Below are 17739 nucleotides of genomic sequence, written 5' to 3' on the forward strand. Positions count from 1 at the left end.
GACAATTTTGCAGGTAAGAGACATAGCATGTTTAAAGAGTTTTGAGCTTGATAGTCTTTTTGTTAGTCCCATTGATCACTTTTATTTGTCAGATTCTTTTTTCTTTGCTTTTGTCAATTACCTTATGGCTTTATTACTAAAATACTTGCTGATAGAAAACACCCAAGTTCCAGAGCTGGCTGAGAACCAAGCTCTAAAGTTACCTTTAACCTGGGATATGTAGACCTTTAAGAAGTTTTTTTAGGTATAAAATAGGCTACAAGGATATTTTGTATAACATGGGGAGTGTAGCCCATATTTTATAATAGCTATAAGTGGAGTTTAACCTTTAAAAATTGTGAATCACTGAATTGTAAACCTGTAACTTACATAACGCTTCCCTGATGATTTAGCTGGTAAAGAATACGCCTGCAATGCAGGAGATGCCGGAAACTTGGGTTCAATCCCTGGGTCAGGAAGAGCCCCTGGAGGAGGAAATAGCACCCTACTCCAGTATTCTTGTCTGGGAAATCCCGTGGATGTTGGAGCCTGCCAGGATGCAGTGCAGAGTTGGACATGACTGAGCATCTGAGTACAGCAACAATTCGGCGATAAAGAAAAAGTGACTAACTTAAAATGAGACATTTCAAATAGTCCTCATCATTGTGAAGAATCAAACATTGTACTTTTGTACTTCTCTGTTTGTGAAGGGAAAAACAGAAAAATAAAAATTATAGGAACATTTTTAAAAGATTAAAGGGTGCATCTCACACACATTTTATATTTTTTTGAGGTGGGGCAGTTGTTGAAATGAATGTTTAGGGAGACAACTTGGGTTGTTTAATTTACTGTGTTGAATTTTTTCTAGAATGTAAATCTCCTTTTCTGTCCTGGTTAGTAATATCTTAATGATTGTTGCGGAGTCTTGTATTCTTGTAGTTTGAATTTCAGTTTGAATGCATTTTAGCGTTGAAGCCTTAAATAAGTGTAGGGTAGAACACACATTCCTAAGTGTGTGTTAGTCACTCAGTCGTCTCCGACTCTTTTCGACCCCAGGCAAGAATACTGAAGTGGGTAGCCTATATAGTCTGTGGGGTTACAAATAATTGGACTTACCTGAGCAACTAACACATTCCTAAGCTTTTAGTTGATTTTGGAAATAAAACTTAAGGACTAGTGTATCTTTCTGTGACTTCTCTCTTGAACAACTACTGTGTTAGGCTATATTTTGTCTCTTACAAGGTTGAAACCCCCTTGGGGGCAGGGACTTACTTTGTATAATTTGCATCAAGCATATAAGGAGAAATCTAAGCTTGTTTATTAAATAATCAGTCCTCAGTTTAAGTCCATTAGGATGTATTATTAAGGTTGAGATTATTGTCAGTTTGTAACATTGTTTAAGAAAAACTGATTATAAAATAATACAGAAACATTTTAGAAATTTAGAAAATCACTGTTTAGAAAAATAAATCATTACTCACATTACCTTACATTTTGGAATTATATTGAAACATTTCCTTTTTTTAATAGTTTGTGGCCCAGAAATGTGTTTTAGTTGGGAATGTTACTTCCTTTTTCCAAGATTTAAAAAAAAATTATTAAAAAAAATTAGGGGGTCAAGGACTTTCTTTGCCCTTTTTCTCTATTTAAAGGTTTCAAACTTTGCTGCACAGTGAGGAGGAGAAAGGTGAGAGTTGCCTGGGGGTAGTTCTTTGGCTTGAAACTTGAAGAAGCAAGAGAGTTCCTCGGTGGCCTTGTGGTGGTGCCCTCCCTGCCGTGGCTGGGCTCCGCTCCTGCTCGGTCAGCAGAGATCCCGTAAGCTCTGCTGTGAGGCCAGAATTTGGAGGGGGGAAAGAAAAAGGCTGAACATTTGGTCTGATACTGTGATTGTTTTTGAGGTGTCTTGAAGAAAAAGGCTTAACATTTGGTCTGATACTGTGATTGATTTTGAGGTGTCTTGAAGAAACAGGTTGTTACTCAGTTTTTTTTTTATCTCTTATGCATGATTTTTGGAAGTTGAAAGCATTGAGTAAGCTAAATGTATATGTATGGCAAATTGTACAAAAGACTGTACAGGGAAATGATTAATTTCCATCTACTCCCTAAATAGTTTCTTTTGTAAAAAATTGAACTATGGTTGATTTACAGTGTTGTGTTAGTTTCAGGTGTAGAGCAGAGCGATTCAGTTTTATATATTATGTACATACACACACACACTTTTCCAGATTCTTTCCATTCTAGGTTATTATAAGATACTGACTATAGCTGCTTTTGCTATGCAACAGGTCCTTGTTGCTTATCTGTTTTATATGTAGTAGTGTATATCTTCATTCCAAGCTCCTCATTTATCCTTTTCTCCCCTTTCTCTTTGTTAACCATAAGTTTGTTTTCTGTGTCTGTGAGTCTGTTTCTGTTTTGTTTCTGGCTGTGTTGTGTGACTTGTGGGAATCTTAGTTCCCCAAGAAGGAGTCAAACGCAGGCTGGGCAGTGAAAGCAGTGAATCTGGACTGCCAGGGAGTTCCCTGTCTCTGTTCTGTAAATAAGTTCATTTGAATCATTTAAGATTCCACACATACTTGATATATGATATTTGTCTTTCTCCGATTTACTTCACTTAGTATGATCATCTATAAGTTCATCCATGTTGCTGCAAATGAATCTTTCATTCTTTTTCTTACAGCTGAGTAGTGTCACGCTGTGTATACGTGCCACGTCGTCTTTGTCCAGTCTGCTCTCAGCGGACGTTTAGGTGCTTCTGTGTTTCGGTTATTGTAAATAGTGCTGCTGTGAACATGTTTCTGGATGTATGCCAGAGTGGGATTGCTGGAATAGATGGTAGCTCTTGTTTTCAGTTTTTAAGGAATCTCCCTGTGTGCCTGCCCAGTTGTGTCCGACCCTTTGTGACCCCATGGGCGGTAGCCTGCCAGGCTCCTCCTTATCCACAGGGTTTCTTGTACAGGAATACTGGAATGGGTTGCCTTTTCCTTCCCCAGGGGATCTTCTTGATCCAGGGATTGAACCTGTGTGTCCTGGATTGGCAGGTGGATTCTTTCCTGCTGAGCCACCAGGGAAGCCAGTATAACAGGGTAGGGAGGGGAAGAAAGGAACACCTGAGGTGAGATTGTACAGTGACTTAAATGACAGGCTAAGGAGTCTGGATTTTTTCTGATAGGTAGTCGGATAAACAATTTTAATGTTTACTACCTATGTAGTAAACATTCCTTTTAAATAAGGAATTTTAGATTTACAGTAAGTTCCCTACATGCAAATCTTCAAGTTGTGAACTTTCGAAGATGCAAACGTGCATTCCCTCAGTGTCAGGTGTGAGTGGAATTGCAGCTTCTCCTCCGTCTCCTGTGGCTGACGGTTCTTCAGCTCTGCTATCTCCCCTTTCTTTTCCCTCCTCCAGTCTGTAACTCTTCTTGCCTGTTCACTCGATGTCAGTCCCTGTATGCCTGCTGTTGCACTCTACTATAGTTTTCAAGGTATTATGCTCTAAGATTAAAAATGTTTTATGTTTTTATGTATCATTTGTGTGAAAAGTATTATAAACCTATATACTATATAGCTAGTTGTGTTAGCTGGGTACTTTATACTTAAGAACAGGCTAACTTTAGACATAAGAATAAATTGGACTTATAAATGCATTCTCAGAACAGAACTTATTTGTATTTAGGGAACTTCCTGTATAGTTAATTCCCCATTTCTCCCAGCCCTCATTCTGAAGCCCTACTTTTTCTTTGAAATCTCTCAACCTATCCTTCCTTTCCCATTCTTACTCATTCCACTACCATAATCCAGTCCTTATTACGTCAGACTGAGATGGTTGCTGTAGTTAACAAATGGTTTCTCTGCTTTGAGACCTTTGTCCTGCAGCTAATTCTGGATATCACTATCGGGTTAATCTTACCTAGAGCTTCACTTTGATCAGGTCTTTCTCCTGCTCAGAAACCTTTAGTATCTCCTTTTTGTTGACAGGATAAGATCCAGACTTCTTAGCTTGTCATTCAAGCCATTCCAATAATTAATCCAGTCTGCCTTTTAAGTCAATCTTTTCCCTTGGTTCTAGAGAACTTCTTTAAAACATCTAAAAAAGATGTTCTTTTTTATCCTCTCATAAAGCTTGCCCCTTTCATTTTAAAATTTCGTCGTTTGTTTCTTCCTCCTGGGTTATCCGTTCTCGAGTGTCATCTCTATTGGTTAAAAACCATACCCAGCCTAGAGTTCATTCAGTTAAAGTTATACCTCCCTTGTAGAGCTTCTTCACATTAGAAGCTAGTTTGAGTTCTTTCCTCTGGAATCTCAGAACTCTTTGTACTTAAGGCACTTAACGAGTTCTATTGTGCCTGTTTGTCTTAACTGCCTTGCTGGATGATATAACTTAGTTACGGTGTTTATTTTCTACACATAGTGCCTTCATTGGAGAAAGAAATGGCAACCCACTCCAGTATTTTTGCCTGGGAAATCCCATGGACAGAGGAGTCTGGCAGGCTGTAGTCCGTGGGGGTTGCAAAGAGTTGGACACGACTGAGTGACTAACACGGTGCCTTCATATACATGTGTGCTTGACAAATACTTGTTCTGTTAATTGAACTCTCCTATTTTGGGACTGTCTTTTGTGCTGGCTACAAATGTTTTGGTAGTTTGTTTTAGCACTAATTGTTCAGCATCAATTTGATAGTAGTTGTCTTATGTTTCTCAGTCCTGGCTTCCCAACTAGACTATGAAATTCTTCAGGGCAGGAAAGATGTCTAATCTGTACTTCAGAATTCTTCCATAATGCTTTTCATTTTAAAAAATAGTGCTGAGATGCTTCAGTCTAGTGTGACAATTGATTTTTGGACTTAAAGCTTTTTTAGTAACTGGAAAAGTTTTAACATGTTTCTCAGAACCCTAAAAATGTGTACTTCTGTGTGAAATAGAAGCACACATATGGAATTTCATAGCTGTAGGTTAGGTTATATTGTAAGGAAACAGAAGTTCAAGTAGCCCCTCCCTTTAGGGGCTACAAAAGCAGTATGATACCCCTTTCTATGAGTATTTTTCTCTGTTCAGATAATCTATAAAGGTTATCGATTTGAAATACTTTCATGAGTACTTTTTGCTGTGTTTGAAATTTCAGTTTGAGGGATAGTTTTATGACAGCTCTGTGTTTATAGCTTCTTATAATGTCTCCTTTATAGTTACCAACTAGTATAGTCAATACTGGAGTAGGAAGTGGCCAGCCACTCTGGTACTCTTACTTGGAAAATCCCATGGACAGGGGAGCCTGGAGGGCTGCAGTCTGTGGGTCACAAGAGAGTCGGACACAACTGCGCGCGCCTGCACACCCACAGACACACACACACAGTTAATATGTACTTTTTGAGGGGATATGTGTATGTGTTTGAGAATTATGTTTATATACTAATGACAGTTGAGTTTAATAATATTGTATATTCTTGAGGCTTTGTTTTGCCTAGTAATATTTTTCTTAAAATCACAGAAAAATCAGTAGCTTCCATTTTGCAGTATTATGCTAATCACCTTGGAGTTTTTGAACATTAGATACATATGTAAAATAAAAACAAACAAGCTAAGGACCTGTGGCAAAAATATACTTAGATTTTGTGCCTGTCTGGTTTTATAACAAATGTTAAATTGAATCAAATTGCAGATATTGTCTGCTTTTGAAGTAGAAGTTGGCAGCTTGTGTTCAATTCAGAGGTTTTTAAACAAGACAGCAGAATGAGAAAGTATTTATTACTTAAATATAATAGATTAAGTTACTTAATAAATAGATTAAGTAACTCTTGCCTGTTTTATTTTTAAAAACTGCAACTATGTTCTCTACTTTATAATGCATATTTGTGAAGTATAAATTATTTAAAAATACGGAAAGCAGTATATGTTAAATAATTTAATTTTCATTGTTTCTCAGTTACACAAGTCTACATGCTCATTGTAAAATTTCAAACAATATAGAAATATATGGAGTAAGAAGTATAGGTTCCTCCTAGTAGTAGCTAATCTTACTGTCTTCCCAGAAATAACTACTGTTCATATAGTTCCATGTATGTATAGCTTTTCTAGATTTGCTCTGTGCGTTTGGCTTATACATACTCACATAATATATTTTTCTTAATAAAACATGGAAATAGAATCATACTCTACCAAGTGTCCAGTGACTTGCTTTTTTCACTTAATTTGTCTTGAAGGTATTCTTTTTTAACCATAGAATAGATAAAATAGCTTCCCTGGTGGTTCAGATGGTTAAGAACCTGCCTGTAGTGCAGGAGAGCTGGGTTCAATCCCTGGATCAGGAGGATCCTCTGTAGAAGGGAACAGCTACCCACTCCAGTATTCTGGCCTGGAGAATTCCATAGACAGAGGAGTCTGGTGGGCTACAGTCCATGGGGTTGCAAAGAGTTGGGCATGACTGAGCAACTAACACTTTTACTTTCAGATAGAATAGATAATCTAAATACTAGGCAGTAATTAAAAGTAGAGGGCGCTTATTTTCTATTGCTGAATATTTAGGTTGTTTATTTTTAGCTGTTACAAATCGTTACCCAGTGAACATTTTTGTGTGTGCATTGTTTTGCAGGGGGCATATCAGGCAGCTTGTGGTATCTTAGTTTCCCAACCAGTGATGGAACCTGGGCTCTTGGCAGTGAAAACCTGGAGTCCTAACCCCTAGACCACTGGGGCATTCCCTTGTGTGTTCATCTTTTGGTTCATGTTTTAGTATTTCAACAGAATATATTCCTGGAATTGCTGAGTTAGGAAAATTGGATTTTGACTGTTGTCAGATACTGCAAAATTGCTTTCCAGAAAGGAGGAATTAATTTACATTCATAGCCATGAATAGTTTTTAAAAAAAAGTCTGTTTCTTTATACCCTGAAAATTCTGAGTTTTAACAAATCTTTAAAATTTTTGCCAATTCAGTGGGTTAAAAATACTACCATAATGTTTGTTTCAAGTTTAATCTCTTTGATTCATAGTGTGGTAGTCATATTTTCATATTCTTATTTGCCATTTTAACTTCTGTGAATTCCATGTTTATATTGTTTTAACCATTTTTCTATTCTGTCTGAAATTTTTCTGCTTGGTTTGTAGGAGTTCTTTATATGTTCTGGATATTAGTTCTCTGTTCTATATTTTTTTCTGTCAGTTCTCTTTTGACTTTGTTTTGTGGTAACCTTTGCCATACAAAAGTTTTTAAATAGTAAAGTTGTGATGAGATTCAAATTTAATACTACATAAAGATCAAACCTAGCATTATGGAACTGACATAATGAATTATTATACTAGGTTTTAGCTTTTTAAGAAAATTTTGATGAATCTTCACTGATTGTAATTTTGTTTCATTTTCTTGCTGTTACTATGTTATAGACTGATTGATTGTCACACTGATTGATAGTGGCTTTGGGATCTTAGATCCCTGACCAGAGACTGAACCCAGGCATGGACTTTAAAAATCATCCTTCTAAGTATAAAATTGCGTACAGACTTTCTTTTGTTCCTCATTTTAAATTATAAGGACAGTAATTTAAATATTTGGATTATTTTTAATGATATTGAAATGATCCAGCTTTTAGAGGGCAGTAATTTCTATCTGTATAGCTTTTTTTTTTTAAAGTTTTCCCACAGAGTTGATTCCATTTATAATGGATGCATTTTTCTGAGAAAAGAAAGCCTAGAAAACCTATTTTCTGTGATAAAACACGAAAAAGAAAGTGAAGTGTCAGAGCATTTTGGATTGAAGGCTTTTTTTTTTTAATTGTTTTTTATTGAAGTATAGTTAATTTACAGTGTTTCTCATGTACATCTTTTCTGTTTTAATGTGCATATCATTATGCACTTGAACAGAGGTTCTACACATACACAAACATAACTTGTGTCTCTTCAACAGTTTTGACCATTTTTTTGTGAAGGTATGCTGGGGGAAATTCTGTCCTTAAATAAGTGGTTAATAACTAATTCTAGTCATGTTTAACCCTTCTCAAAATATGAAATAATTAAAACTAAAAAAGAAACAAATTCATTTTGACCATTTAGATTTTTCCCAAGACTATGTAGAAGGATGGCCATTTTTGGTGTTAAACAGACCAAGCTGCAAATCCAGGAGATGCAAGAGATACTGGTTTGATCCCTTTGTCAGGAAGATCTGCTGGAGAAGGAAATGGCAACCCACTCCAGTATGCTTAACCTGGAAAATTCCATGGAGAGAGGAGCCTGGTGGGCTACAGTCCATGGGGTTGCAGAGTTGGACACAACTGAAAACATAAACACACACACAAAACACACTCACTCACTCACTCTCCCCTTTCTCCCTGCAGTGGCTGACTCTGCACTCTGGTGCAGGGGGCCTGGGTTCCATCCCTGGTCAGGGAACTAGATTCCATGTTCCACAACTAAGATCCAGCATGCATTCTCAGTTGTGTCATTCATTTCCTACTCTTTGCAGCCCATGGACTCTAGCTTACTAGGCTCTTCTGTCCTTGGGATTCTCCAGACAGGAATACTGGAGTGGGTTGCCATGCCCTTCTCCAAGGGATCTTCCTGACCAGGGGTGGAATCTATGTGTCTGGCATTGCAGGCAGATTCTTTACCCATGAGCCACCGGGGAAGCCCCTAAGGCCCAGCACAGCCAAATAAAGAAACAAATATGTTTAAAATAAAGAAAGATCTAGCTGCAGATAATCTGAGAGTTACTTTAGAGTTCACTTTGAAAATTAGTTATATTTCCCAGACAGAAAAGATTTTACATGATATTTACCAGGAATTGGTGAATTTGCAGTTATCTTTTGATCTTGAGACACATTATCCTCATTGCCTGTGGATGGATATTCATTAATTCATTCTGCTGCTATTAATTCTATTCACAGTCAAGGCTCTGAATTTGGTGTTGTGCCAATATGAATGGATGGAAAGATGAATGAGGCAGTCTCTCTTATGGAGATCAGTTGATAACTGCAGTGGTAAAAAATAATGTAAAACAAATGTTTCATTGGTATATGTCCTGTAAAGGGATATTTATCAATTATATCATGGGTAAAATAGTGAAGTAATTGGGTCTGTTTTTGCATTTTCTGTTCTTTACCATCAGTCTGTCTATTGATGCACCAAAACTCATGTCTGTTCATGTGTTAGTGGTTTTAAACGTAGAGTTTTTGTAGTTTGTTTCAGTATCTGGTAGATCTAGGCTTCTCCTTTCCTCCATAGCTTTTCTTCTCCTTGATATTCTTTCGTGATATTTTCACCTATCCTGGGGTACCAATTTTTCTAGAAGATGATTGTTAGTATTTTAATTGGAGTTTGATTAAATTAATAAATTAACAGATTTGTGAAGTAAGACAGGGAGGAATATCATACGACATCCCTTTTGCTGCTAAGTCACTTCAGTCCCTTTTAGGTGGAATCTAAAAAATGATACAAAGGAATTTACAAAACAGATTCATTTATTTGGCAGATGAACTTATGGTTGCAGAGGGGGAAGGGTTAGTTAGGGAGTCTGGGATGGACTTGTACACTCTGCTGTATTTAAAATTTTAAGTTTTGTGTTGCATGAAAGGAGAGAAGGTTAGCATTCCCCTTGACAAGGGTGGAAGAGGCTCTCGGGCCTGACAGCACGCATACGGTTCAGGCATTGCCAACTACTTCGTGGCATCTAACCACTGTAAGTTTTTTGCCAACTTTAAAAGAAAAATTTAAGTTTTTCATATTTGGCCAGTGAAGCGTTTTTATGATGGCTGCTTTAAATCCTTGTCAGAGAATTCTAACATCAGTGTCATCTTGGTGTTGATGTCTTCTGGTTTTTTTTTCTCTTTTAGTTTGAAATGTTCCTGATGTTTTGTATGACGAAGGATTTTTTAAAATTAAAACCTGGATATTTTGGGCAAAAAAAAAAGAACAAGGGATTTAATTTTATTTCATCGATTACACATAATTGTGACCACAGAGTGTTGTTACTGTTTCTGCTTTACAAAACTTTATGATTATTTGGCAGGGTGGGAGCTCCTAATATGTACAAGAATTAAGAAATTCTTTACCTGAATCATCTCATTTAATTTTCAAAGTAATTCTGTGAAGTAGGTGGGTACAAATACTGTCATCATATTATCATCATCAGAAAACACTGATCTCAGAGAGGTGAATTAATTGTCCAAGGGTTCAAAGCTAGTAAGTATGGGGGAGCTTGAATTTGAACAAGATGTGTTTTACTTTCCTGTCTGTGTTCTGTTACACTGTCTTCCTGAATTGTTCAGATCTCTTGACAGAGCGCTCTGGAGGTATTTGAACAGGACTTTTTTGTTTGTTTTTGTTTTTCTCCTAAGCAGTTCTTTTTTGTCTCACTTTTCAGCTTAAAAAAAAAAAAGGAAGACAGGAGTATTTGTAACTTCCTTTAGAACCAGGTTTTGGGTCAAATAGGCTGTGTTTTGAATTAAGAGAAGTTTGGTTTTTTCCTGCACATCTCTCTTTTCAACAGCTGACTGAGTGTAAGTCGATTGGAGACTCATTTCATTTATTTGGCAGATGTTCCCTGGGAGGGTTGATGTTAGAAGAGTGTGGGGGCATGGTGAACTATTAACCGTGTGGTGTGGGTTACACAGGGTACTTTGACCATTCTACCTTCAGACATCTGATCTAATGAGGAAATTTGTGATTAATGTGCCAAAACTTAATCAAGTCAAAACTTAGGGAAATTGAAAGTGTTGCCTTTCCCCCCTTTTTAAACACAGAGGCTTAGGGTGGTTAATAGATGAGAGGCCTATATTAGTAAAGTACAACTTCACTAGTGATCTTCTCTAAACCTTTATTTTATTCTGTAGAATGAGAATAGTATTATTAATCCAGAAAATTGAGTGAACTAATCCATATAAAGTGCTTAGCATAGTAAAAGAGTAAACACTCAGTGAATATTACTATTGTGTGAATACTTGTTTACATCCAATAAACATGGTGTTAAAATGAGAAATGAATTCAGAAGTAGAATGTAGGGCCTTATCACATTTCTCTGGTGGTTTTTTTTTTTTTTTTTTTGGAGGGTATCGGTTGAATTTTTTTTTTTTTTTTAATTTAAAGAGTAAATCATAGAAGCTTGGGCTCCTCCTCAGTCAAGACCAGTTAATTATCCTTCTGGGTTGTGGAACTTTGCCCTCCTGCCCTTTTCTGTTTCTTTGAGAATTTAAGTATCCATGTGTACCTCTCATATTAAAAAGTCCTTCTGCAGCCCATATCGTTTAGCTCCTGTAGTTTTTCAAGTCCAACTTTTAGAATAAGAGCTGTCCACTCATTTCTGTCCATGTTTCTCACCTTTCATTTATGTGCTAATCCAGTTTTTGCCTAGTACTCTTCCAAAACTTTTTGGTGAAGATGATGGTGCCCTAATTGATAAAATGAATGGAGACTTTTCTGTCTTACCTTTCTTGCCTTCACCACTTAACTAGTAATTTCTTATTTAAGGACATCCTAGAATTGGTTGAGTGCTGGCCTTGGGATGTTTTAAGTTCTCCCCCAAAGCAATGTGTTCTTATCTTTATCAGTTTAGCAGAGGCAAACTCTGGGTAGTTCTTATAGTTTTCTAAAGACAATTTTAAAAACCGATTTGGGCTAAATTTATTTCTACTCTGGCTGGACTATCACCCATTTTCTCTCTGCTGATGGTTGTCCTAGAGCCTTTAAATATAAATTTTTAGCTCTGACAGTATTAACAGACACTTCTGCACTACCGCTTACACCAACCTGTTACACCAGTTTGGGTGTGGTGATAACTAATTTTGTGTGTCTTGGTAGATTGGTTCTTTGCACACTTGCAGAGTAACAGGTTTCCTTTCTTCTGTGGCATTTAATTTTAATGACATTGTATATTTTTAGAAATCCCCAGTTGACTGATAGTCTCTCAGATGAAGTGATGTTCTACTTGGTGCAGACATGAGCCTCCTCCCAAAACAAAACACTCTTTTAGGACCTTTGCTAATCACTTAGTCTGCGTTAACTTTATATTCATCACCTAGAGGAAAAGCAGGTGATTATTCCCTCCAGTCACCTCAAGTGACTAGTCTTTCCTGTCATTCATTGTCTCCTTTTGTAAAACCTCCCTGTTAACTGAGGTCAGATTTACAGCTAATCTTCATATTATGAGAGCATTTCTGGGTCCAAACTATATATAGTTGAAAGACAGGTTTTAGTTTGGTAAAACAGTAATTGTGGTTTTGGGGCCTTGAAGTTTTAATCATTTATAACTAGACTCAAACACATCTTTATTAGTCAAAATAGGAACCATTACATTCAACACATTTTTGCCAATGAGAAATACGTTTGTTTATTCTTGTAGCATAAAAATCTGTGTTTCAGGACTTGACAAATTCTTGGAAAGCATTTTTTGCATCCTGCTGGTTATGGAAGCATTTTTCTCTGCAAAAAGTTGTCGAGATGCTTGAAGACATCTGTTACCAACCTCTCTCACCTGGTGAGAGGTCAGGTGAACATGGCAGATGAGGCAGAACTTCTTAGCTCAATTCGTTCAACTTTTGAAGCATTGGTGTGCGATGTGCAGTCGGGTTTTGTCATGGAGAAGAATTGGGCCCTTTCTGTTGACCAGTGCTGGCTGCAGGTGTTGGCAGTTTTCATCGATTTGCTGAGTATACTTCTCTGATGTAATGGTTTTGCCACAATTCAGAAAGGTATAGTGGATCAGATGGGCAGCAGACTACCGAACAGTGACCATGACTTTTTTTTTCTGGTGCAAGTTTGGCTTTGGAAAGTGCTTTGGAACGTCTTCTTGGTCTGGCCACTGAGCTGGCCATTGCCGTTGTCATATACAATGCACTTTTTTGTCGTATGTTACAATCTGATTGAGAAATGGTTCACTGTTGTGTAGAATAAGAGAAGACAACACTTCAGAATGAAGACTTTTTTGATTTCCGGTCAGCTGATGAGACACCCACTTATCAAGCCTTTTCACCTTTCCAGTTTGCTTCAAACACCAAATGACCATAGACTGGTCAACGCTGAGTTCTTTGGCAACTTCTTTTGTAGTTGTAAGAGGATCAGTAAGAGGATCAATGATGGCTGTCAGTTGATCACTGTCAACTTCTGATGTCTGATCACTGTGCTCTTCATCTTCAAGACGGTCTCCTTTGCAAACCTTACTGAACTGTAACTGGGAAGGGTTAATTTTGACTCCATGCTATGACTTTAACCCTTCTTTTTGCCATTTTTGTTATTATGGTCATGCATGAAGGCCTGCCTCAGAGAACCCTGCCCTCTCTGCCTGACCCTTAAGCTAAAGTGCCTTTGCTTAGCTCATAGAGAGACGTTCTGGCCCTGCCCACCTGTGAATGACTGTAAGGAAAAGAAACTAACACATCCTCTTCCTTGAGGCTTGCCATTCTAGTAGATATTTGCAAAAATTAAATGGTCTTTTTATTTTGTTTCCTTACCTCCTTCCCATCTCTGATCCATAAAAGAACCTGACATCCAGGCCCTGACAAGATGGTTATTTTGAGAAGTTAGTCTGCCATCTTCTCGGTCAGCTGCCTTCCTGAATAAAGTAATATTCTTTGCATCAACACCTCATCTCTTGGATTCATTGGCCTTTTGTGCGGCAAGCAGAGTAAGCTTGAACTGGGTAGCAGAACTACCACTGCACTGTATGTTCATTAGCAGTTCCTGGGCCAGTGCATTTTGATACTGCAAGTTGTCTCCACTGCTTTATGACCCGTTTTGAACTGGAATAAGAAATAACTTGAATTTACTTTTTGTCTAACATCATTTCCATAGTCTAAAATAAATATAAAATAGATAGCAAGTAATAAGTCATTAGCAAAAAAAAAAAACAAGAAATGCACATTAAAATTATTGTGTAAGTGCGCATGCGCCGCACCGGAAGCGTTCCAATGTTTTTACTGGGCGCCTCTGCGCGCGGGAAGATGGCTGAGCAGGTGATCAAGTTGGTGCTGTTCCTGTGTCTGGGTAACATCTGTTGATCACCTATCGCAGAAGCGGTTTTCAGGAAACTTGAAACTGATCAAAACATTTCAGATAATTGGGTCATTGACAGTGGCGCTGTTTCTGACTGGAATGTGGGCTGGTCACCAGATCCAAGAGCTGTGAGCTGCCTATGAAATCATGGCATTAACACAGCCCATAAAGCAAGACAGGTTACCAAAGAAGACTTTGCCACTTTTGATTATATACTATGTATGGATGAGAGCAGTCTGAGAGATTTGAATAGAAAAAGTAATCAAGTTAAAAACTGCACAGCGAAAATCGAACTACTCGGGAGCTATGATCCACAAAAACAACCTACCATTGAAGATCCCTATTATGGCAACCACGCGGACTTTGAGACCGTCTACCAGCAGTGTGTGAGGTGCTGCAGGGCCTTCCTGGAGAAGGTCTGCTGATCCAGCCTGCTGTGGCCCAGGCTCGTCCCCCCAGGCTGTGTGTCACGTGTCAACAGTGTCACCTCCCGAGCCAAGGCCACAGCCCTCCCTTTAGCTGACTCGCTGTTTCTCACCTGACAAAATAATTGTAGATGGAAATCAGTCTTTGTGCTTGGCAAAAGAGTAAATAAAAAATCTTTAATTCAAAATAAAATAACATGAATGTGTAACATAACCACATGTATTTAAGAATGTATTATAATATCAAATGGCAAATTTCAGCAGTGCAAAAATTTGTATTATGTTTGCACCAACCTAATAATTTCATGTCTCTCAGCTTGACACTTTGTTTAAAGTATGAAATAGCTCCTTCCAGATATCTTTTGTGACTTCTCAGGTCATTCTTCTGAACCTAACTGACACTTGGGGTTAATGTCTTCATAAATTTTCTCTCCATTTTCTCCTAAGCCTCAGCTTTTACTTTCTCTGCTTAGTAGCCTAGGTTTCTGGATATGTATTTTTCTTGCCATCAAGTCACCAAATTAATTTCCTATAGATTTTAGGTCAAAACTCTTATCTCAAGACAATCTTCTATGGTAGGTGTTCTAAGCTCTTCCTGTAGATCTCTGAATAGGCTTTCTTTGGTACTGGATAGTTAGTTGTTGTTCAGTCATGTCCAACTCTTTGAGACCTCATAGACTGTAGCACATCAGGCCCTCTTGTCCTCCACTATCTCCCAGAGTTGGCTGAATAGTTTGTTTGTTTATTTGTGATTGTTTTTCCACGCCTCTGTTCTTGGTAGGTTTTTTTCCCTTCTTTTTTTTTTTTTTTTTTTGCTTTCAGTCTCATTTGCCTATGCTGTTCTTAAAATTTTTAGTAACCTGCTCTTCATCTCAGCCTCTCTCTCTCTCTCTCTCTCTCTCTCTCTCTCTCTCTCTCTCTCTTTTTTCTGGCTGCAGCTTGCAAGATCTTAGTTCCCTGACCTGGGATCAAATCTGGGCCACTGCTGCAAAAGCGCCAAGTCTTAACCACTAGACTGCCAGGGAGTTCCCTCAGCTGCTTTTCTGAAAACTAACTTATCTGTCATTCTCTCTAGCCTTTCTTTTTACTGCAGTGTTACTAAAAAAGTCATCTTCAAGATACTGACCCAGAACATCAGTCCCGGTCTCCAGGATTATTTCCCAGGACTTCCCTGGAAATACCATCTCTTTAGAAACTCGTGTCTTACCCTGGTGTGATTGCCCCTTGAATTCCAGTGCAATGATAATTGCTCTAACTGGCCTTAAGGAGTCCTAAATACTCTTGACAATTTATAATCATGTTTTGGGGAGGGATGAAGTAGCCACAGTAGATGAGGAGTTACTTTCTCTTTAGATTTTACCCATAAGTTAACAGCAAAATATAGTGGAAAGAGTATGGATTTTTGTAGTGAGAAAGAATTGAATTTTAAATATTTCTTTTCCACTTTGTTGTTTTGAGACCCTGAGTCTCGGTTTCTTCATCAGTAAAATTATATCCACCTCATGCAGTTGTGGGCTTCCCTGGTGGCTCAAAGGTTAAAGCGTCTACCTCCAATGAGGGAGACCCGGGTTCAATTCCTGGGTCAGGAAGATCCCCTGGAGAAGAAAATGGCAACCCACTCCAGTATTCTTGCCTGGAGAATCCCATGGATGGAGGAGCCTGGTAGGCTAAAGCCCACAGGGTCACGAAGAGTCGGACACGACTGAGCAACTTCACTTTCACATGCAGTTGTGGTGGGACTAAAAGTTTATATAAAAGATACCTAGAAGATAGTAAGTATCTACATGCATAGCAAAGGGTTTTTTTTCCCCTTTAAGAAATGTGCAGTGGGCCTCAGTTAACTAACCTTGTGTGGTTAGTTGCTCAGTCGTGTTCCACTCTTTGCGATCCCATGGACTGTATGGCCTGCCAGACTCCTCCATCCATGGGATTCTCCAGGCAAGAATACTTGAGCGGGTAGCCATTCCCTTCTCCAGGGGATCTTCCCGACCCAGGGATCAAACCCAGGTCTCCTGCATTGCAGGCAGATTCTTTACTGTCTGAACCATCAGGGAAGCTCAGTAACTAACCTTACTGTGGTAATTATTTTGCAATATATGTGAGTATCAAATCATTGCATTGTACATCTTAAACTCACACAGTGTTATGTGTTAATTATATTTCAGTAAAGCTGGAAAAAACCCCAGATATCTCAGACCATTAAAGTAGTGACAGTCCAGCGTACTGAGAGGATTACTCATTTAGTTCAGAAATATTTACTGAGTACTTGATATGTATCATGCAATGTGATAGGAGGATAGGTGTTCAGAAGACATTATCTTTATGTGTAAGGTATCTACAGTGTGGCATTTCAATATATGTTGTTAAGTGCAATGGTAGAAATAAACACAGTACTGTAAGAAGACTAAGAAAGGAAAACCAAACCTGACCAGACTAGTAGAGGCCTAGTTAGATGCTCAGGATCACTTTCTGCTGGGAAATGTTTTTCAGGATCAGTAGCATTTAGCCCAGAGGAGGCAATGGCACCCTACTCCAGTCCTCTTGCCTGGAAAGTCCGGTGGACAGAGGAGCCTGGTGGGCTGCAGTCCGTGGGGTCGCCAAGAGTTGGACACGACTGAGGCGACTTAGCAGCAGCAGCAGCAGTGTTTAGCCAGGTGTGTAAGCTGGGATAGAGAAGAGGTTATTCTGTTTTGAAGGAGTATAGTGGTTGAAGGGTACATGTGAGTATAGGAGGTTATGCTGGAGAATATGGTGTTCGGGAATCAAATTTTGAAGTACCATGTGTGGCTAAGGTGTTTTGGCAAGCCACTGAAGAATTTTAAGCAAGTAATGATACAATCTGAGTTCTGTTTTAGACAGTTTACTGTAGAAAGTGTATGGATGAGGGATAAAGATTAATTTCTAAACTGCCTTGATGACTGTGTGAATTGGTGGTGGTTGTTCAATCGCTAAGTCGTTTCAACTCTTTGTGACCCCCTGGACTGCAGCACGCCAGGCTTCCCTGTCTTTCACTATCTCTGGGAGTTTATTCAAACTCATGTCCATTGAGTTGGTGATACCATCCAACCATCTCATCCTCTGTTGCCCCCCTCTTCTCCTGCCCTCAGTCTTTCCCAGTATCACAGTTAGTTATCTCTTTGCATCTCTTGGCCAAAGTATTAGAGCTTCAGCGTCAGTCCTTCAATGAATATTCAGGGTTCTTTAGGATTGACTGGTTTGATCTCCTTGCAGTCCAAGGGGCTCTCAGGAGTCTTCTTTAGCACCACAATTTGAAAGCATCATTTCTTTGTCACTCAGCCTTCTTTATGGTTCAACTGTCACTTTCCTACATGACTACTGGAAAAGTAATGGATTGATAGTGCTGTT

The 17739-nt window shown here is 38.4% G+C and overlaps 1 protein-coding gene, 1 non-coding gene and 1 pseudogene across 3 annotated transcripts in view; all 3 read left to right on the forward strand.

Moving 5' to 3' along the window:
• The window catches only part of SMURF2 (SMAD specific E3 ubiquitin protein ligase 2), a 118144-nt gene that overhangs the window by 22233 nt on the left and 78172 nt on the right, over positions 1 to 17739 (forward strand). The window lies entirely within an intron of this gene.
• Positions 7790 to 15752, forward strand: LOC139039169 (low molecular weight phosphotyrosine protein phosphatase pseudogene; annotated as a pseudogene).
• Positions 9523 to 9648, forward strand: LOC139039323 (U6atac minor spliceosomal RNA). Its single transcript, XR_011492639.1, has one exon. It is a non-coding gene; the product is annotated as a U6atac minor spliceosomal RNA (small nuclear RNA).

This window comes from Odocoileus virginianus, chromosome 17 (genome assembly GCF_023699985.2).
Source record: "Odocoileus virginianus isolate 20LAN1187 ecotype Illinois chromosome 17, Ovbor_1.2, whole genome shotgun sequence".
In the NCBI taxonomy this organism is placed as follows: domain Eukaryota; kingdom Metazoa; phylum Chordata; class Mammalia; order Artiodactyla; family Cervidae; genus Odocoileus; species Odocoileus virginianus.